Raw genomic sequence first — 23,984 nt, forward strand, 5'->3', positions numbered from 1 at the left:
GTACTATTGCTTTATTATGAGGGAAAATAATGTATAGGAGAGATGAATTACCATATCCAAGTTCATAAAATTACAGGATCAAAAAACATAATAAACTCTTCCAGCAACTTTGGGACTAATATGTTTGTATTAAGCTTGAATTTCATTCAGTATGAATAAAACCAAACCAGCCCAGGGAATCCTATGGACATATTTATTAAAAAAAAATAGAAATAGACTCAAACTGTGTCTCAAGTGGCAGAATATTGCTTAGTAAGAACAAGGCTTTGCGTTGGATGGCCAGTGCTGTCAAAAACTGAAATCAAATTTCAGATTCTTTTGAATGTTAAATCTTAACTCCTTGAGAGAAATAAGTGAATGATTTCTATTAAAGTATTTCCTAATTTCTCATTTAAGAATGATCAGAAATTTAAACTTAATCAATACTGTAATCGATAGCAATACAACTTCAATATCAACCATCTTTATTGCAAATTTTAGCACTTTAGTTCATATAACAAGATTATTTCAATACTTAGAGATTTGCTTTTTTAATCCAGTAACAATTCCCTCCCCTCTCTCCCTTGGCTTCAGACTAGCAACATTCTTACAGATAAAAGCTATAATCCAATAGACTTGGAAAAAGAATATTTATTTTTCTTTCAAAGGTTGTTAGGAATTTCCTTAGAGTCCAAACTGGGAGCACTTGCTCCTATTTGAATAAATCTGCTTTCATACAAAGCAAACAAATGTTTGGAGGCAAAATGAATCTCCTTTTTCTTAAAATATTATGGTAAGGTTATTCTTGGGAATGAAAAGTGACTAAAGAAGGATAAACAAGGAGGCTTCCATGTTGCTAAGAATGCTTTGTCTTGATTTATTCTAGTTACAAGGTTAGATCTATAAAATTTACCCAAGGTGATTACTTGTGCATGAACCTATATATTGATGTGTGACTTTTCTTTATTTAACTATCAGTTACATGACTTTTAAACAAAAGCAGCATCCTGTGAATCTTATTTTATAGATTGAATCATTTTGAAAGGTTTTTAAGCAAACTAGGTGACTCTAAGAGGGCAATATAACAACTCTTTTTCTACAGCATTCAGGTTCACCTAAATTTAATGTTATTAAGTTTGAGAAGCAGAGCTACTTAAGATTTGAATCCAGTATCTCATGCTTGCTAGTAACATATTTTATCACTTGAGCTACTCCATCAATTATTTTTACTTTACTTTTTAATTATTTTTACCCATGGCTGGCCTCATACCATGACCTCCTACCTATTATTTCTTCATAAATTAGCTTATAGTTGTTACCACTATACTTGGCTGATTTGTTGATATGGAGCCTCACTAACATTTTTCTTGTGATGGCTTTGAATCTAGATCCTCATGATCTCCCATTCTCTCTCCAAAACATACCCAGTAGTAAAATAATGACCATGAACCACGATGCCTGGCAATATTATTGCTTGTTTGCTTTTTAATCTAAATTCAGATTTTCCATGAATTGATTTAATTTTCTTCAAATTATTTATTTGATTCTAGAGTTGTGGATCCTGAAAGTCTCATTCCAAATAAATGAATAGTTATTTTAGATGTTAAAATTATATTTCAAGTCTTTAATTATGTATGCTTGATACAGATGCAATTATACTATCCATTGCAATGATAAGCCAAAGGGGACAGCCAAGCCATTGCATTTGAGGGGCTGCTTTAATACTGTCAGATAGCTGCCCATAATTTCCCCAGATAGTCTAGGTAAATCTCCCTATTCTTACCCAGAGTCCAGTGTATAATCACCATCTTGAGGAACTACATTTCGAATCTAACATTAAAAAAGATGACTTTAGGCTTGTGCTGGTAGCACATATCTGTAAATCCTAGCTGCACAGAGGCCAACATATGAGGATAGTGACTCAAAGCCAGCTTGGACAGAATAGCCTATGAGACAGAAAACAAAACAAAAACAGAAATGAAGAATTAGAGATATGATTCAAGCGATAGTGCAGTAGCCTTAAGCAAAGAGGCCAAAGGAGAGTGTGACACCTTGAATTCAAGCCCCAGTACCAATACAAACACACGTACAAATGATGCCAAGATCCCCCAAGATTTTAGCCTAATGTCTCCATGGACTGGGAAATCTCTTCTTTTTTTTTGGCAAGTCTTTTTCTTCTAATTTCAGTAAACAGCATTAATATTTAACAAGGGACCATTTCAGGACAGTTGATGGTATCATGCCTGTCACTTTTCACATTGCTCCACTTTGTACAGCCAGCAGGCAGTGGCTTCCCTCTCTCCTTCCTTACAACCAATCCTGCACCTATTTGCCCCCAAAACACTCTGACTCTTAATCACCTCAGGGTTTTCATACAGTAAGTTATCTCTGGAAATATTTTCTTTCCATTCTGTTCAAGGTTGACCTGTTCTTACTCTGCTTCCATGAAGTAGCTCCTAAAGGATCTATTCTTGCTGCACTGCTGTAAAGTTAATTCTCTTTCTTCTTCCAGCACTGTTACCCTTTCTCATCACATTCTGATTATTTATCTCCATAGAAATTATCATAATTCAATTTTCAACATATCAGCACTCTCTCCAGTCTCAAACTTTCATGCTAACACAGTGCCTTACAACAATATGTATTAACATAAGCTATATACTGCATATAAAATATGCAAATATTTATGTTGTGGATATCTATTCCTACACATCTTTTTGTATTTACTACATTCTATATCTATCTTTACATATGTATATAATTGTGTAAGTACTGTTTCTCTGGAGAACACTGACTGTAGCAACTCCAAGTGCAGAAATTGGCTGCTTTTAAGTTTCAAGTGGGCCATTGTGGAGTTCCCTTGACTGTGACAGCTGGGCAGAGAGGGCTCTATTGCCTGAAAAGAAGTAAAGGAAAATATTTAGTGTGAAACAAAGAGATACTTGTCCCACTTACACTGTGAAATGAGATGCTTGCTCCTAGTTCATAAACCAAGTTCTCACACTGAAAATCTGTTGGAAGGTCCCTGAGGGGTGCTTAGTACATGATACCATACACCTGAAGCAAGGGGTTAAAAAAAGGAAGTATCGGAGGACATGAATTATCAGGAAGTTTCCACAGTGGGGCTTCTGGTTTTCCCCCTTTTGTATGCATATATATGCTTTAAGAGGCTCTGGTCCTAAAAGAAAACACTTGTATTCCTGTACAATCCTTGACAATCCTGAAAATTAATTTACAACTCCAGCATGCACACTAACCTATGGGGGGATGGGCAGCAAGGTGCATCAATGTTAAATTCAATATTGTCTCTGATATGGTAATTAAATTGCTGGGAATAATTAATTTCTTTTTTCATACTAGAATATAAAGGCATCATAGTACATACATATATTGCATTATTTAAGGAGTCCTAATAATTTTATAACCATTTAAGATGTTAGAAAATATGACAAAGAATTGCTAGCAGGGATTTTATGTAGAATCACAAGGAAAATATTAAAGGGCCAATATTAAAATTTCATTTATCTTCCTTACCTCATAATGCAAATGGGAAAGAAGAATGCTTTCAGTGTACCAATAAAGATAATAAAGCTCACAGAAGTTCAAATTCCTTATCTAAGATGAACAAAGTAGTCAGTGCAGGGGCTGAAGAAGCAAGAATGGGTAGAGGCAATGCACAGCACCCCAAGCTGAATTCTAGTTATGAGAAAAGCCAGTGACACCAACAGGAGAGGGGGAGGCAGTTCCAACATATTTTAGAGCATTGGAGAGCATTTAGGAATCTGTCATTTTCATCCAAGTACTTAAACTGCTATGAGAGCTGCTTCACATGGAGAAGGAGCATCAGCTTCATAATGATGTACCTACACAGGTGAATTAAGCAAGTCATTCTTTTATTGTTCAGCCTGTCAGTGGTTGAAGCACCACATTGATTATTATTTGATGGGAAAGGCAAAAATGACATTTCTACATCATTCCTTACCAGGCATTAATTCCATGCACTTTATGGGAAAATAGATGTGCATCTTAGAATGACTTGCAGTGGCAGTTAAAGAACCTGCAAAGTAAGAACCCACAGGAGGAAGGCAGGGTATATTAAATGGATTGGATTTTCCATTTCCTCTGACTCTTGCTGTAATTAATAGGTCATGATGAGGATGTAAACAAGAGATCCAGGAAATCTTTATTCAGAATTAGTAGCTTCAGCATCTTCTAATTTACCGTGATGAAGATATTGTGGGCACAGCTGTCTCCACTTACAGGATGCTCCTGGCTCAATCCAGACTGTGGGCCCAGGGGCCTGGCTTGTAATGAGAGAAGGGACAACAATGAGTTCTGGGGAGCATTAAATAGCAAATAATGCTGCAAGTATCCTATAGGGGTACACATTTCTGGTGATAGAAAAATAATGATTAGAGGAATTTCTCATCTATGTCTTCTTTTTCTATAGTCTGAGTGACTTTTGTCTGAAACCTGGCCTTAATTTTGTGTGCATCTGTGCTGTTTTTTGTTTTTGTTTTTGTTTTCCTCCACTGTAGTAATTATTTTGTTCATTTTTGTTAACCTCCTATTTTTCTTTCTTTCTTTTTTTTTTTTTTTTTTTTTTTTTGCCAGTCCTGGGCCTTGGACTCAGGGCCTGAGCACTGTCTCTGGCTTCTTTTTGCTCAAGGCTAGCACTCTACCACTTGAGCCACAGCACCACTTCTGGCCGTTTTTTGTATATGTAGTGCTGGGGAATCAAACCCAGGGCTTCATGTATAGAAAGCAAGCACTCTTGCCACTAAGGCCATATTCCCAGCTTTTTTTTTCTTTTTTGTTAATTTCATGCTGGCCCTGGGGCTTGAAATTAAGTACTACCCCTGAGCTTTATTGCTCAAGGCTACTGCTCTACCATTTGAGCCACAGGTCCATGGTCAGCTTTTCGTCGAAGCCTCACAGATTTTCCTGCCCTGGTTGATCTTGAACTGTGATCTTCAGTTGTCAGCTTTCTGTGTGGCTAAGATTACAGGCAAAAGCTATCAGTGCCCAGGTTCTACTGAAATACTTACTATTGTTATCATCATCATCACCATCATTATTATTGTCATATTTAAGTAGTTGTACAAAGGAGGTACCATATAACAGCTTATGAGTTCAATGTATCTTGATCAATGTCACCCCCTTCAGCATTCTGACCCCCTTAAACCCACCCCTTCCCTAATTTTCTTAGTTTTGTGGTATATACAATGAATTCTTCACTGATTTTTTTGGCATATACAATGAATTCTCCACCCCCAACCCCACTTTATTGTCTACCCCTGTCCCATTGTCCCTACCCTACTCTTGGATGTACACATTTCTTTGTGTTGGTGTGTTTGGACTTTGATCCATTCTTTCTAAAAGATTATACTACTAGAGCTCTCCATTATGCCTGTTATGCTTCAGCTAATTCATTTATAATCACCTATCTTGACATGTTCTTCTAGATCCATAGATACATTCTACCACAAACAAAGGAAACCATGCACTTTTCGTTTCTCTGCTTCTAGCTTACTTTTTGAAAATTTCAAAACTAACTTATATACCCACCTAATATTGATACCTTGAATGAGTCCTTGTTATACCAACCAAGGATAGTGTTTGTAATCAGAACAGTTCAGTACCAAGACCCATCATTCCTCTATAAAGGCAGAATATAGGATTTTGAACAGAAAGAATGCTTTAGTCAGATTTTCCACATTCTGAGAGGAAGAGAAAAGAACTAAGAAATTAGTCCATTGAAGAAATCCCCACAAATCATTGCATCATAAGAAAGCTTAAATGCATGCTGACAGAGGCCTTAGATAACCAGTCTCAGTAGGGGGTAGAAAAGCTAGATGCCCCTCAGTAGACATGTGGATCAGGAAAATGGAATTCTATGCTTCCATCAAAAAGAGTGACACTGCCCCATTCATAAGGAAATGAAGCAATTGGAAAAAATCATACTAAGTGACGTGACGCAGACCCAACGAAACATAAACCATATGGTGTCCCTCATAGGAAATAGCTAGTACAGTAATAGGCTAGTCATGGTAGAAGACCAAAATACTCCAATAACTACACCCATATGACCACATAAGAAGATGCCAAGTGAAATGAACTCCACATTACAAAAACAAGAGTTATACCACTGTTGTAATGATTCTCAACATGCCAAATGAACTTGTACTACTTCTTTTCTCTTTTTTCCTTGTCAGTTTGTCTGACTGAGTGGTTTGTCTAGTTTTGTTTCTCTTGTAGTCCCTTCCTGTGGCTACCCTTGCTACCACTGTACTACATCCGAGTACCCTGGATATTGTCTGATACGGGTAATAGAACTGGGGAAGGGAGAGGGAATGCCGAAATCGAGAGACAAAGAGCAAAAAGACAAACCATTCAAAAAGCAACACTTAGAAACCATTTGGTGTAAACCAACTGCACAACTCTTGGAGGGAAAGGGAAAAGGGGAGTGGGGAGGGAGGAAATGAGGAAGGGGTATCAAGGAGAACAAGAAATGTACTCACTGCCTTTCATATGAACCTGTAACCCCTCTGTATCACATTTTGACAATAAAAATTTTGAGAGAAAAAGAAAGAAACAAAGTGGCTAAGGCAAATAAGTCTCAAGTCCTGAAGATACAACTTGCTGGAAGAATACACAAAAAGGCTCTAAAATATAAGAACAGGCAAAAAGGAATTGGGTGTGAATGGGAAGGTCCACAAGGAGAGAAGCTTTGCTTTAGATTCAAGGCTCAGGAGACTTGTAATCTGCATGCATTTTCACCAGTCTTGTTGATCAGGGTCAATGCACAGTGCTAGAACCATGATGGTTTGATTCTATTTTTTTCATGTTATAATAGCATGAAAGTCAATCATATAATCAGTAAGTTATTTTTTTTTTCTTTCAGGAGAGTAGTCAACATGTTGTATTTGATGTTTCACATAGTATTATAAAATAGTGTTAAGTGATTACCCAGCTTTAGTCTAATATATATTTTCTGATAATATATAGCTAATCTAATCTATTCTGTTCAATAAGTTAGATATACACAGAACTTTTATGTGTTTCAAATACTGGGAATAAAGTCCAGTGTTTTGTACATATTGGTAAACACTCTTACTATTTAGCTACATCCTCACTCGTACTTTTGTGAAACAGCGTTGTGCTTGGTGGCCTAAAAGAGTCCGGAATTTAGTATCTAACCATTCCTTTGTCTTGCAGTCCTCCTAGCAATCCTCAGAGTTCTGGGATTACAGATGTAAACTACTATACCCAGCTATTAACTGCATTTTTGATTGATAATATTCTCAATATCTGATATACATATAAGGAAGTAATGTTATAAAGCAAGGAATATCTCTCTTCTGGTCAGATAAGTATTGAATTTGATTTGCTTCAAAACATATATCTAAATATGTCACTAGGTATCCTCTTTTTTTTTTTTAAAAAAAAAGAGCATTATCTTTCTAAATGACACAGAAAATAGCGAAATACCTTTTCAATCACCCTGACAAATCTCACCATGACCTGACTAGTACAGAAACAATTCAATATTTTAATTTTAAAGTAGAGTCATTTGCGGACTTATTTGGGATGCTGAGGAAACGCCTGTGTCTAAATATGGTAGCCATGATTGCAGCAGCTTACTTTTGCTCCTCCCTTTCCTCCGTGTCATTTGTTCATTCCAGCAGAAGATGTAAAACCAGAATCCAGGAATCATGTATACAAGAGCTTTATATTATCCTAATTTACATTTTACTTAGTAAAATAGCTTTTGTCATATACATAGACAAGACATCATTGAAAATGTAGGTTTGCATTAAATTTTACTTCTTCTAGATCTTCTCACCTCAGAGTTACAAATTTGCAAATGTAATTCTACCTGCTCAGGAGGCAGAAATTCAGATAATTACCATTGAAGTCAGCTAGGGGGAAAAATGTACTTAGGACTCTCTCTCCAAAGTGACTAGTAAGAACAAGGCTGTAGACATCACTCAAGTGGCAGAGCACTAGTGGAACAAACAAGCTAAGCAAGTTCAGGGTCCTGAGTTCAAATACTGGTACTAACAGGAAGAGAGAGAGACAGAAAGGAAAAAAAAGACCTCAGCTATGAATTTTATTGCATATTTTATTGGTTGTGTTGGGCTCAGCATGGTATTTCCACTGTGTATGCTCTACTGTTTAGGATCCAATTTACCATGGTGAAAATCTTCCCTTGAGAAATAAATACAATAATGTAAAGCAAATAATAAAGGGAGAAGTATCTACCACAATAGTAACCACAATAACACATTCTAGGACAATATTTTTCTACTGCTATCTTCTATGCAAGTTTACTTGTTCATGCTTTCTTAACAGCAAAGTTGCTTTGTTTTGTTTTGTTTTGTTTTTAGGGTGTATTTATAAGGATTATCAAAGGCAGGACAAACTTGTCATGTCTAAAATAATAGGAGCTAGGTCAACTCTGTAACAAAGTTTAAGACATAATTTGCTATGAAAATTATACGGAATAGCCAGAGAGAATGACCTCCATATTTCATTTTGTTCCACCTCTCAGAACACACCAGATCTTTAACTTCACACTTTTAATGCTTTCTGACCAACGGCATTTGCGTGAGAATGAGCTCCATTTCATTCTTCAATCCTGGAGCAAAAATCACTTCACAACCTTGCTAGCTTGGTGATGGTGGACTCATTGGCTTCCCTATTTCATCGATAAAAGGAGAGCCTTCAAGTGCTCAGAAATCTCAGCTTAGTCTGAAAAAGAAATAAACTTCCATCGTACTGAACTATACTGTGTTTGGTGACTTCATTGATTAAATAATGAGCAATTTATCAACTAATATACTAAACACTATTTTTATGATAAAAGAACTTGGAATTGTATGGTAAACTACAGGTGACAGAAACATGAGAAGCTAATGCACACAAGTATTGATACTATAGGTACTCTTCATTCTTCTCTTGCTATTGTCCATTTTCTTGCCATCCAGTTAAAATTAGGTTCTAGCTGAGTGCCTGTGGCTTCATACCTATAATCCCAGGTACTCAGGAGGCTGAGCTCTAGTTATCATGATTCAAAGCTAACCTGGACAGACTAATATATGGTGGTTTTATCTCTAAGAAACCAGCCAAGGGCTGGGGATATGGCCTAGTGGCAAGAGTGCCTGCCTCATATACATGAGGCCCTGGGTTCGATTCCCCAGCACCACATATACAGAAAATGGTCAGAAGTGGCACTGTGGCTCAAATGGCAGAGTGCTAGCCTTGAGCGGGAAGAAGCCAGGGACAGTGCTCAGGCCCTGAGTCCAAGGCCCAGGACTGGCAAAAAAAAAAAAAAAAAAAAAAGAAACCAGCCAAAATCCAGAAGTGAGGAAGGCATAATTCAAGTGACAAAATGCCAGCTATAAGAAAAAATATCCAGTGATTGCATGAGTATGATCAGATCAAACCCCAGTACCTGCCCCTAGCTCCCCCCCCCCCCCGCCCCGGAAATGTATTTGGAAGACACATTTGAGAAACATTTAATGGAAATACTCTGGTCTACTTTATTCAGTATACAAGTTTTCTGAGAGTTAAATAAGAATATTAGGTAAGAATTAAATAAGAATATTCACCATTATTCCCTAACTGGCCTCTTTAAGATATATATATTTACAAGAACTGATCACTCACACACACACACACACACACACACACACACACGTGCGCACGCGCACACACACGTACAAAGGTAAGTATGATTTTCTTTACGATTACATTTTCATATATATGTGTGTACAGTTGCACTATAGAAAATATTTTACTAACCAATGATCAAAAGAAGCGAAATGATTATTTACATTCCTGGTGACGTCATTGTTATCACCTACACTGGGTACTGTGTTGTGCTGACATGGAAGTGTCTGTCCTATTCTTTGGGTGTTCTGAGCTGGCAAATTTCTAACTCCTGGCTAGGCATTACAATACTTAAAACAAACAAATAAACAACATGAGTCTTGTAAGTATGAGTTCAATAAAGCTTTTGTTGCTAGAGAAAAGAAATTGGGAAACCACTCACATTGTTTCAGTGTTAAGATCACAATTCCGTTCTGCCTGGCCGATATTCTTGGGTGATGCTTTGAGAACTGGTGGATAAACAAACCATTCTTCAACAGGCCCAAAGCAGCAATCATCACGATTTTCCTGTTCTCTGAGTCTGCTAGTGCTTGTTGCTATCTCAATTTTGTTGATTTTCTACTACAATTTGAGTTGTGTAAAGTTGGGTGACAATTTGGATTTTTTTTTTTTTTTGCAAGTCCTGGGGCTTGGATTCAGAGCCTGAGCACAGTCTCTACCTTCTTTTATTTTTTATTTTTCAAATTTTTATTATCAAACTGATGTACAGAGAGGTTACAGTTTCATACGTTAGGCATTGGATACATTTCTTGTACTGTTTGTTACCTTGTCCCTCATACCCCCCCACCCCCCTCCCCCTTACCCTTTCCTCCCCCCCCCCCCCGAGGTGTTCAGTTCACTTACACCAAACAGTTTTGCAAGTATTGCTTTTGTAGTTGTTTGTCTTTTTTTTACCCTGTGTCTCTCAATTTTGGTATTCCCTTTCAATTTCCTACTTCTAATACCAGTACACACAGTTTCCAATATACTCAGATAAGATTACAGAGATAGTGTAGGTACAACCACAGGAAGGTGATACAAGAACATCATCAATAATAGAAGCTACATATACACATGGGACATTGAAAGTAGTTACAACTGTGTTATAACAATTGTTTCCATAACAAGGAGTTCATTTCACTTAGCATCATCTTATGTGTTCATAAGGGTATAGCTATTGGGCCTTGTGATGCTCTGCTATGACTTGCTTAAACCTGTACTAATTATTCCCAATAAGGGAGACCATGGAGTCCATGTTTTTTGGGTCTGGCTCACTTCACTTAGTATAATTTTTTCCAAGTCCTTCCATTTCCTTACAAATAGGGCAATGCCATTCTTTCTGATAGAGGCATAAAATTCCATTGTGTATATGTACCACATTTTCCTGATCCATTTGTCTATTGAGAGGCATCTGGGTTGGTTCCAGATTCTCGCTATGACAAATTGTGCTGCGATGAACATTATTGTGCTGGTGGCATTACTGTGATTTTGTTTGTGGTCTTTGGATAGATACCCAAAAGTGGGGCTGCTGGGTCATAGGGGAGTTCTATATTTAGCCTTCTGAGGAATCTCCATACTGCTTGCCAGAGTGGTTGAACCAGTTTACATTCCCACCAACAATGAAGTAGTGTTCCCTTTTGGCCACATACCCTCCAACAATTGTTATTGTTAGTTTTCTTGATATGTGACATTCTTACTGGGGTGAGATGGAATCTCAATGTTGTTTTGATTTGCATTTCTTTTATGGCCAGTGATGTAGAGCACTTTTTCATATGTCTCTTGGCCATTCTCATTTCCTCATCAGAGAAGTCTCTTTGTAAGTCTTTAGCCCACTTGATGAGTGGGCTATTGGTTCTTTGAGGTTTTGTTTTGGAAGAAGGTAATTTTTTTAGTTCTGCATATATTTTAGATATGAGGCCTTTGTCTGTTGTATGGGCGGTAAAGATCTTCTCCCAGTCTGTGGGTTTTCTGTTTCTCTTGCGAGCTATGTCCTTTGCCATGCAGAAACTCTGCAGTTTGATGCAGTCCCATTTGTCCAACCTTTCTTTGATTTGTAGCCTTTCTGGGTCTTTCTTAAGGAAGTTCCGTCCTGCGCCAAGGAGCCCAAGTGTTTCTCCTTCTCCTTCCTTTAGTGTTTTCAGGGTGTCTGTTTTGATTTTGAGCTCTTTAATCCATTTGGAATTGATTTTGGTGCAGGATGATATATAAAGATCTAGTTTTAGTTTGTTGCATGTGTTGAACCAGTTTTGCCAGCACCACTTGTTAAAGAGGCTATCTTTCTTCCATACTTTGTCTTAGCTCCTTTATCAAAGATTAAGTAGGCGTAGTTCTGTGGGTTCATTTCTGGGTCTTCAATTCTGTTCCATTGGTCTTCAGGCCTGTTCCGGTGCCAATACCAAGCTGTTTTTATTACTATAGCTTTATAATACAGCTTGAAGTTGGGTATTGTAATTCCTCCAGCACTGTTCTTTCTGCTTAGGATTCTTTTTGCTATTCTAGGTCTTTTATTGTTCCATATGAATTTCTGGATTGCTTCCTCTATTTCATTAAAAAATGGTGTTGGGATATTAATGGGTATTGCATTGAATTTGTAGATAGCCTTAGGCAATTTTGCCATTTTGATTATATTAATCCTCCCACTCCAGGAGCAAGGGAGGTTTTTCCATTTCCTTAGTTCTGACTTAATTTTGTTTTTCAAGCTTTTAAAGTTCTCATCAAAGAGGTCTTTCACTTCTTTGGTTAAGGTTATTCCTAGGTATTTTATGTTTTGGGTGCTATTGCAAAAGCTGTTGCTTTCCTGATTTCATCCTCGGTCTTCGGGTAGGTGTGTCTCTTGGAGGCAGCAGAAAGATGGATCTTGATTTTTGATCCAACTTATGAGCCTAAGTCGTTTGATTGGAGAATTAAGTCCATTAATGTTGAGAGGATTGAGAGATGATCATTTGTTCCTTTCATTATCACTATCTTGTTTAAAGCTGTGTCTTCCCATTTCTTGATCTGATGTTTACTATTTAGGATTCATTTCTCTCTGCTGAGAAGTCTGAGGCAATTCTGATTACTTTTCCTTTATATGCGATTCTTTTCTTCTCCCTAACAGCTTTAAGGATTTTTCTTGTACTCTACTGATCCTGTTTTGATCACAATGTGTCGGTGGGATGTCCTATTCTGGTCTGGTCGGTTTGGGGTTCTAAATGCTTCTTGTATCTGTATAGGCCTTTCCTTCTAGATATTTGGGGAGTTCTCAGCTAATATTCTGTTAAATAGATTGCCTATCCCATTAACCTCTTTCTCCAAGTTTTCCTCAATACCTATTATCCTTAAATTGGGCTTCCTGATCGTGTCTTGAATCTCCTGTAGTGATCTGTTTTGTTGATTGGACTGGATTTGTATTGATTTTTGATCTTTCTCCATAGAATCTAAGGAATCTTCAGCTCCTGAGATTCGATCCTCTGCTTCAGTTAGTCGGGACTGTAGGCTAGCTACTTGATTTCGAATCCCTTTTCCTTCTGACTGGTCTTTCCTGATGATTTCCATGTCATTTCTTAGGTCTTGCATGGGCTTCTTTACTTCATTAACTTCATTACTTTGGTTTTGATTGTTGTCTCTCAAATCTTCAAGCTGGGTAGCTATCTTTTCATTTGACTCTTGAAGTTCATTCATCTTTCTATTTGTGGATGCTATGAAATTCTCCATTAATTTTTGCTTTGCCTCCTCACGCTCTAGAATAATTGACTGAAGAGATTCAAAGTTTTCATTTATCATGTTTATCAGTAGACTTTGTAGAGCATTTTGGGGGTTCTCTTCTATGTCTTTGATTGCCTGCTCTGCTTCCTGCTTGTTTTGAGTGGGGGATAAGACTTCATTGTTTGCCATCTTTCTTGTGTTCCTTCTGCCCATTTGGATTGGGAATGCCAGTCTACCAGCACCTGTGAGCACCGTTTAAGACCCAAAGCAGCCCTTACCAAGCACTGTTGTGTAAATCTTACAAGTTCACAATTATATACAGATAACTTGTATACCTGTCTATAAAGATAGATTTGGTGTTCCTAAAGAATACAATTCAATATAACAACCAATCCTGGGCCCTGTATTCAGTAGTAACTTATTTACTGTTACAACCCTATACACAATTCTTGTTTTTATATTAAGTTCTTTTAGGACTGACTTTCTCTATGAACCCCTTTGATTCACTTGGATTAAGCTGCGATACCCTCTATCCAATAACCAGGAGTCAATGGAACCTGGAGGTTTAGGCAGTAAGTCAGGAGGGTAAGTTGGAGGTAGTAAAGAGAATAGAGTAAAATGTTTTGGGGGGTGGTGGTGATTTTGGTTTAGTTTCAGTGACTTGGAAATGTGGAGAAGAGTAGAATCAGTAGAAAGAACAAGGTTAAAACGATAGACAATGGAGAGTTAGCAGAAAAGAGTTGAGGTGTTATTCATAGGAAAGTAATTTTTAAAGAAAGAGAATGCAAAGAGAGAAATAAAGTAAAAATACTGGAAGACAGATGCACAAAACATAGAAAAATTATTTAAAAATGAAAAACAATAAAAAGGAAAAAAACAGAAAAGGAACAATCCAAACTAACAAACAAACAAAAAAAAAACTTGATAAAACAAACCAGTAAAAATGGAAAACAAACAAACAAACAAACAAAAAACCAATGACGTTTCTGAAGTGAAAAAATTAAAAAGAAAATTTTTTTTAAGTTTAAAAAATGTTTGGGAAAAAAAAATGGCGTCCTCCTTGTTTGGGTGGTCTTTCCCCAGTCTTTGGTTTCCTTGCAATGGTCTGCTGTCTATTTTCCTGATTGGCTGGTTTGGCTTGATTTCAGTTTGCAAGGGGTGGATGTGTTCTGACCCTTCTCCCCTGTTGGTGCAATCCTGGGTCTCTGTGGTTCACAGAGCTTGCAGGCAGGCCTTGGGCGTCCTCTGTAGATGGGGACGTGAGCAGTCTTGGGAACTGTGGCTCCTCTGTCTGCTGTGGGGCCGCTGCCTTTGATGCCTGGCTTTGAATAGGCTGTGGACTCAGCAGGGCGGGGTGCCTCTGGCCTGTTTTACCCTGCTGAGTGTTGCTTGCCTCGGGGAGGCAGCCTCCTTGGAGGAGGTGGCTATGGAATGCAGCTCCGTTTTGGGCTGGGAATTGGGCTTCCTCTGTGACGGGACCGTTTAGCTGTCCCAGGAACTGTTTGTTTCCCCGTCTGGTGTTTCTTTGCCGCCGGTAGCTGCTGGCCGCTTTTCCTTTAAATTTAGAAATTCCGGTGGGCAGGGCGGGGCACCTCTGGCTAAGCTGTGGCCCAGGACATGCCTCCCGCCTGGGCAGGCGGCATTCTCCTGGGTGGAGCTGGCTCTCACTGGTCGTTCCCTCTTGCCCTTCTCAAAGATGGCTACTTTGACCTCGCTTTTCCCAGGCCCGCTTTAGTTCCAATCTGGTCTGACCCTATGCCAGTGGCAAAGATGGAGCTTTGCTCTGGCCGTGGGGGACGGGCTGCCTTCCAGAAGCTGCTCTGTGGGCGGGAGTGAGAATATCTTTCATGGGGTACTCATGCTTTCTCTGCGATTTTAGGTCGTCTGTGCTCAGCCACCATCTGGAGGATTTCTCCCTGGTCTATGCTGTGTGCTTTAGCCGTGTGAAGTGCAGGTTGCTGTGCCGGGTGCTGTGCCGTGCGCTGTGCTGGCGCCAGCACTGTTGCGGCGGCGGGACGCTGCCCGGAGCTCAAATCTGTGTTTTCAGACAAGAAAAGTCGATTTTTTCTTCCTGGCCAGAATCCCTGTACTGTTACAAATTACTCTGGCTGTCTTTCTAGGAGTAAAAGTTTCTATGGGGTGAGAAAACTGCGATGTCGGAGGGAGCTCAGCTAGGGCTCTAGTCTCTAGCTTCTTTTTGCTCAAGGCTAGCACTCTGTCACTTGAGCCACAGCTCCAATTCTAGTTTTTTCTGTTTATGTGTGCTGAAGAATTGAACCCAAGGCTTCTTGCATGCTAGGCAAGAACTCTACCACTAAGCCACATTCCCAGCCTGACAATTTAGATTTTCAGGAGTATAGTGAAAAGAAGTAAAGTCACTGTTATGGTAATGTTAAAATTTTTAAATAAATTGCTTTGGAATGGTAGAGTGAAAATTCTATCATCTGTGTCATCAGTGTTACTGTCCTAAAGATAATATAAATATGAGTATACAGTAGTTTTTTATCATTTCCTAATGTATTACTGTGGAATCTTTATAGATGAATTTCTATTGTTAATTTAATATAATCCTTTATAGGTATGAAAAACTGTCCTAAAAATCATTCCTTCCATTTCAAGTACCACTGGTTTATGCTTGGAATTGCAGTTATTCAGGAGACATAAATTCAGGCAGAGATTTAGAATTGTAATTGAATGACAACCTGAACAGAAAAGTACATGAATCTCCATTTCCAAAACAACCAGCAAAATGTCAGATTGGAGGTATGGTTCCAGTGGCACTACACCAACCAAGCAAACAAGCCAAGAGAGAATTAGTATGAGATCCTAGTTCAACCCAGTAACTGGCAAAAGAGAGGAAAAGGGAGATACAGAGATAAAAACAGAGAGAGAGAGAGAGAGAGAGACAGACAGACAGACAGAGACAAAGAGACAGAGAGACAGAGAGGGAGGGAGAGGGAGAGGAAAAAGAAAATAAAGTAAGTGGACAGGGAAAAGAAAAAAGTAAAGGTTGTACTGAATAAAACTGTTTAAGTTCTTAAAACATCATTCATTTATTAAACATGAATGTGTATATATATGTACACACACATAAATATAGATATATACTTATATACACATACATATATACTTTATATTGGTTATGTTCTAATAAGTCTGACAAATAGAAAAATAATAAAAAAGTTGAAAAAGTAAGGATTGGCTCAGATCATTTTCTGGAATTATTTACTAAGAATAATCAGTTCCATACCAAAGCACTGTAAATTTTTATGAAGCCTAATTATTAATTATAACAATTAACATTGAGTAAAATCAAAATCTGAAACTTTATTATGAGTAGCGTTTCTGTAATATTAAAATTAGTGTTCATCTTTAAACATTGCAATTTTTCATGTCAGATGAGTCTGAGAGGGAACATGGTAATAATAGCACAAAAGTCTGACAATCACATTTATAAATTTAAAAATAAGCATCTAAGCATGAGAACTTGCCAACATCACTATTAGTAATTAGAATTGCTATTTAATTGAGCTCTTGAATTCAAAAAGGACAAAAATTAAATCAATTAGTGAATGTTTATTTAACAGATTTGAAGGAGGTTTTACTCCTTGAAATATAGATGGCATGTGAAACAGACAGAATCTCATGTGCTACAATTATTTTCATAGCAATAGCAGAAGATCTCTGTGTGTGAATATAAAAAAGAAATAATGCACCTTGGAAAATTAAACATCTCATGTAAATTGTCACACTCATTGCATTACAACCAAGCAATTTTATCCCTGGATATTTACCAAAGTAAATTGAAAACTAGTCTTCTCCCCTAAGTTGCAAAGAAAGATTTGTAATAACTTGATTCATTATCATTAAAAATCTGATATCTTTCAAGGGGAATTGAATTACCAAATTATCATACCTTTGAACACTCAATATTCAGAAATAAAAAAAACAATCTACATTAACACATGAATGTGTCACACTGCATGTTCCTAAGTACAAAAAGAAAAACAAATATATGTGATATGATGTGATTCTATTTGTATGACAATAAGAAAATAACAAATGATAAGGACAAAAAGCAGTTTGGCAGATAATGAAAATTAAGGGGTTAACTGAAAAGCCTCACATTGGGGAAACTGTAGAGTGGAAACACAGCACCACAAAGAGAAGAGGGAGGAAAAGGAAAGGGAGAAGTTGGGAAAGAGGAAGAGGAGGAGGAGGAGAAGGGGGAGAAGGAGAGAGAGAGGAGGAGGAGGAAGAGGTGGAGAAGGAATAGGAGATAGGACAGTAATTCACCAATGGATCCTAGGATGGGATGGGCACAGCAATGCATAGGTCATAAGTGTGTGAAAAAGCATCACTGTGAAGAAAATAGAGGGTCCCTTTAGGATGTAGTATATTGTCTTGACATTTTGAGGTTGAGAATGAAAGGAGGGGTGCATATTGGCTGGTAGCAATAAGTAATGTAAATAACGTTCAAACAAATTACCCAAACAAACAAGAAGCCATGGGTAGAAAAAAGGAATTCTGTGTTGTAGAACTATCTTTGACATACCATAAGAAATCATTTATAAGTAAGTACACACACACATATCTCCTAGCTCTAGCTCTTCTCTTTGCTGAGGAAGGACTTGATACAGTTCCTTGACTGAGTCTCTAAACACCTCCACCCAGTAATAGGAAACAGGCACTGACAGAATGTTAAAATATGTTTGCCTGTGTATGACTGTAAACATAGCTAAAAGATTCAAACAGGAAATCTGAAAAGTCTCCCCAATGAACAAATGTAGCATTTGGGTGAGGAATGAATAATGCAAAGGACGAAAGAAAACCACATTAGCTCATAAATGATTACATATGCACAAAAACTGGCCAAAGTCTTTCTCACAGAAACATTCTAAACTCCATCTTCCTGGAGTATGAGATTGATACAGTGATTCTCTTCTGAAGGACAGAGTTTGAAAAGCCACCTTGGACTATACAATGGAAAACCATACAGACCACATCTCCCTCAAGTGATGAATGTTAGCCTCAAGAAATGATATCTATTATGTTTTCATCACAGATTCCCCGGTATGACGTGAACACACTTCAATTCTGTGACATGCTTCACATTAATCTGTAACCTCATTTCAGACCCAATAAATCTCTACTCATGCTAAGGGAATTCTGAAAATGCCTAACTGGTACTTTTTTCTTTTTATTTAATTTTATTGTCAAAGTAATGTACAAAGGTGTTAATTACATACATAATGAGCACACTTGCGGAACATTTCTTTTCAAATGCTCAAAGAAAACAGATATTTTCATAGATGGAGGAAGATCACACATTTCCTCAAAGAGTACTAAGGATATGTGTGGAATCTAAAGCATCTATTGATTAACAAATATTCTGTAAATGACAGTGATTTTAGTCATAATAATTTTGTCCTGGTTATTATGTTGAATGTTAACTTTATGAGAAGCTGAGTAAAAATATGTGCAACTATAGGTGTAATTACTTTGTGAATCTAACACATAAAATTAAGACATTTAAAATTAAAATAGTTCTTGCATATCAGGTAACATACATTTGACAAACTTTAACTCTGCAATATGGCAACTTGAGAATGAATTGTCATCTTTCCTTTCTTTTTTCTCTTCTCTTCTCCATCCCTGGCTTCCCAACCCCACCCCCAAGCTTGAACTCTGAGATTGGGCACTGTCCCTGAGCTTCTTTTATTAAAGGCTAGCATTTAACCTCTACCCCTTGGGGTACAGCTCCATTTCTGGCTTTTTCTGAATAGTGTATTGGAGATGAGAGTCTCAAGGAGTTTCCTGCCTGGGCTGGTATTGAATCCTGAACCTCAGACCTCAGCCTCCTGAGTAGCTAGGATTACAGGTGTGAGCCACTGGCACCCCTGACTTTCTTTCATCTTAACTGTCTATGGGTTCAACTTGAGTTTAGTTGATCCATTAGTCTTAAGAAAGCATCTATAAATATTAATCAAAAGTCTCCTCTGACCTATATTCTAATCTAAAACAGCACTTGAAGTTTAGGAAGGAATTTAAATACAATGTAATCAATCAATGCCTAGCTTCTAGTGTAACCTGCAAAGATCACCTTAAATATTTCCAGGCCTAGATATCTTTCATTATCAGTCACTGGGGTCAGGAAGTCCGTAGATGAAGCTAATACAAATATCAATTTTTATTGTTATATGCCATGTCATGATTCTGACAGGAAATAAATCTAATTAAGTAGCTGTAGCTCTTTTGTATTGACATCACAAGGGTAAGTGTTCCCAAGAATTTTCTTCCATTTCAAGAATCCTTATTATGCTTTAAATTATATTTTACTGCATGCATATACTATTCCTAGTATCTTAGAATGGGATTTGAATATATGATACCCAGTGTGGTTTCACCAAAACTGGTTTAAATTTGAAATCTATTCTTTATATATTTCCACATGATAATTGCCTAAATCCCAATAAGTTAAAAACACTACTGACAAAGTATTGATGTTGTATCCTCAAATTCCTTTCATATGAAATGCTGAAAACCATTTTGTTCCTTTCAGTAATGTTAGGTGTATTGTTACATTGTTATAGAATGACCATCATATATTGTCTCATGCATAATCTTAGATCTTAGCACAGAAATGTTTAAATTATTCTTGATTATTCTTTACCGTATGTTTTTTAATATTGGCTGAAGATGTCCCAGGTAGTGTATGCAGTACTATATAAGACTGTATTATGTATTATGTAAGATATCCTCAAGTAAGAAGTAAGGCAAAAACTTACCATTGATAACTCTGCCATAAGCACTATCTTCAAAATCATTCTTATCATTGTGTGTGTGTGTGTGTGTGTGTGTGTGTGTGTGCATGCGTGCATGAGTGCCTGCGTGCCAGTCTTGGGTCTTGAATTCAGGGCCTAGGTGTTGTTCCTGAGCTTTTTGCTCAAGATTAATGCTTTCCACTTGAGCCAAAGTTCCACTTCTGGCTATTTGGTGTTTAATTGGATGTAATAGTCTCACAAACTTTATTGTATTGGCTGGCTTTGAATCATGATCCTCAAATCTCAGCCTTCTGAGTATCTATAATAACAGCCTTGAGCCACCAACAGCCCCCTCTCCCAAACATTTTTAACTTTCAGAAACACTGATGTTTACAAAAATCTCCTTTCTAGTCAAAGTCTTCTCCAGGGTCATTATATTTTTACTAGTTGTTAGGTCATTGATTAGGGAGCTACATTAGCGACAGGATATTCCTTTCTGTAATAGACCTTTCAAGTCTTTGTGCTCATAGCTATTTTTTCCTTAGAGTATAATTAGCAACAACCGAGTGAACTAAGAGCTTATGTTTAAGATTTTCTAATTTTATAACTAATTTATAACTGTTTCAAATCTGTGATATATAATGTACTGCAATGATTGCAGAAAGCTCCACAGACTCACTTCATTCATCAACTTTCTCTTCCATGCAAATCCCTTTATCTTGCACATGGCTGTCCCAACCTGGCTACATTCTCACTGGTTTAAAACACAGTTATAATCCATTTGAAATTGATTTTGGTGCAGGGTGATAGATAAGGATCTAGTTTTAGTTTGTTGCATGTGTTGAGCCAATAGACACCCCGAAAACACTAAAGGAAGGAGTAGGAGAAACACTTGGGCTCCTTGGCACAGGACAGAACTTCCTTAACAATGACCCAGAAAGGCTACAAATCAAAGAAAGGTTGGACAAATGGGACTGCATCAAACTGTAGAGCTTCTGCATGGCAAAGGACATAGATCGCAAGATAAACAGAAAGCCCACAGACTGGGAGAAGATCTTTACCGGACATTCAACAGACAAAGGCCTCATATCTAAAATATATGAAGAACTAAAAAAATTACCTTCTTCCAAAACAAAACCTCAAAGAACCAATAGCCCCCTCATCAAGTGGGCTAAAGACTTACAAAGAGACTTCTCTGATGAGGAAATGAGAATGGCCAAGAGACATAAGAAAAAGTGCTCTACATCACTGGCCATAAAAGAAATGCAAATCAAAACAACATTGAGATTCCATCTCACCCCAGTAAGTATGTCACATATCAAGAAAACTAACAATAACAATTGTTGGAGGGAATGTGGCCAAAAGGGAACCCTACTTCATTGTTGATGGGAATGTAAACTGGTTCAGCCACTCTGGCAAGCGGTATGGAGATTCCTCAGAAGGCTAAACATAGAACTCCCCTATGACCCAGCAGCCCCACTTTTGGGTATCTATCCAAAAGACCACAAACAAAATCACAGTAATGCCACCAGCACAACAATGTTCATCGCAGCACAATTTGTCATAGCTAGAATATGGAACCAACCCAGCTGCCCCTCAGTACACGAATGGATCAGGAAAATGTGGTACATATACACAATGGAATTTTCTGCCTCTATCAGAAAGAATGACATTGCCCCATTTGTAAGGAAATGGAAGGACTTGGAAAAAATTATACTAAGTGAAGTGAGACAGACCCAAAGAAACATGGACTCTATGGTCTCCCTTATTGGGAATAATTAGTACAGGTTTAGGCTAGTCACAGCAGAGGACCACAAGAGCTCAATAGCTATACCCTTATGAATACATAAGATGATGCTAAGTGAAATGAACTCCATGTTATGGAAACGATTGTTATTTCACAGTTGTAACTACTTTCAATGTCCCATGTGTATCTGTATATTCTATTAATGATGATGTTCTTGTATCACCTTCCTGTGGTTGTACCTACACTATCTCTGTAATCTTATCTGAGTATATTGGAAACCGTGTATCCTGGTATTAGAAGTAGGAAATTGAAAGGGAATACCAAAATTGAGAGACACAGGGTAAAAAAAGACAAACAACTACAAAAGCAATACTTGCAAAACTGTTTGGTTTAAGTGAACTGAACAGCTGGGGGGGGGAAGGAAAGGGGGAGGATGGAGGAGGTTATGAGGGACAAGGTAACAAACAGTACAAGAAATGTATCCAATGCCTAACGTATGAAACGGTACCCTCTCTGTACATCAGTTTGATAATAAAAATTTGAAAAAAAAACTCAGTTATATAATGAAGTCTGCATAGCCATAGAACGCATTGAACAGTCATCATGCCAACAGGATTTTTCTTCTCTGTGCAATTACATGGATGTGAGTAAAGTATAACTCTTTGATAAAGTATTTTCCACTTTGATGAAATCATCATGTGTTGGGTTTTTTTTTTCTCCCCTCCTGGCTTGGACTCTTTCTTCTCTCTTCCTGCCCTCCGTAACATCCTCTCCCCCAACTCCCGACCAACAGGTAAATTAGAGTGAGATGTGGGGGTTCGGTCCGGCCTGGCGTGCGCGTGACCTAAGTGGTAATGTGGCCGCTATCCTTCCCTGGGAGCTAGCGTACATAGACCATGGAGTTGGCTTCTGAGAGTGAACTAACTTTATTGAGAGAAGGACAAGGGGAGATGATTCCAAAGGAAGGGGGTTGGCCAGCATTCCTATAGGCCAAGAGCTGTCACCTGACCCCCAAGGGCTAATTTCACTTGAGCCCACCGAACCCGGGCGTGGTTGGTGGGCGCCCAGCTGGCTGGCAGGTTGGAGGGCTGTTGGCCCAACCGGTTTCTCTGGATTCCAATCTAGAGGGGGTAGCAGGGCCGTATTCCCCAGGGCTGGGGGAGGTGCATCAAGCCCCTTCCATCAAGGCGAGAAAGATGGACCCCAACAATCATGTTTCTCTCTTCCATGTTTCCCATAGTTGCAGAAGGATTGGGATCTCTCTCCTGAGTTATTTGATGTCCACCAAATCGTGGGTTATTCCTGAGAACTTCTCTAGTTGCCAGACATACACAAAGCTTCTCCTCTGAATGAATCATTTGATATATAAAGAAATCTAACTTGTACAAGAATGATTTCCCAGACTCAGTACTTTCAAAAGGGTTCTTTTCTGTGGGAGATCTAGGGTACAATGTGTGGATATGTGTACAAGTTGATTGCTTTGTCCATTTAGCACAATCATACCCCTTGTTGCCTGTGTAAATTTTCTGATGTTCATTGAGCCTGGACATTGTAGAGAAGACATTTCCACATCCACTGTATCCATAAATTTCTCTCCAATATGAACTCCATGATGGCTTCTTTTTGTTATTAGTTATTGTAAAGGTGATGAACAGGGGTTTATATTTATATAAATAAATACACTGGACTTTTTAAGGAAGAAGGCCTCTCACATTCAGCGCCTACATGGGTACTTATTAGTCTTTTGAATTTTCTGGTATGAATTTGTGTTCACAGAATTTCCACACTCAGGGAATTAAGTCTCAATGTAAAGTTGTTCATAGTTAGCATGGAACTATGAGTGTCAAACATCATTAATCTTAACAATTCTTTAGATTACAGTTTCTGTTCTGGTCAAGTAGACTTTGATTTCTGTGTTTTTCTATATACGTCAATAAAATACATAATGATTTTAGCTTAAAGGAAAACTCCTCTTCCTCAGATGAATGGTATTTTTTCCCTAAACACTTTATATTTAGGATTTTTTTCCATTCTTCACACTTCCTTCTTCACACAACAGATGATCAACTTTCGTGGTTTCTAGAAAGACTTGAAAATTTATTCATTTTCTGTTATCTTTCCTCAACCTTGGAAAAATGTGGAGCAAACTTGTTGCC

Source organism: Perognathus longimembris, chromosome 2 (assembly GCF_023159225.1).
Source record: "Perognathus longimembris pacificus isolate PPM17 chromosome 2, ASM2315922v1, whole genome shotgun sequence".
NCBI lineage: Eukaryota > Metazoa > Chordata > Mammalia > Rodentia > Heteromyidae > Perognathus > Perognathus longimembris.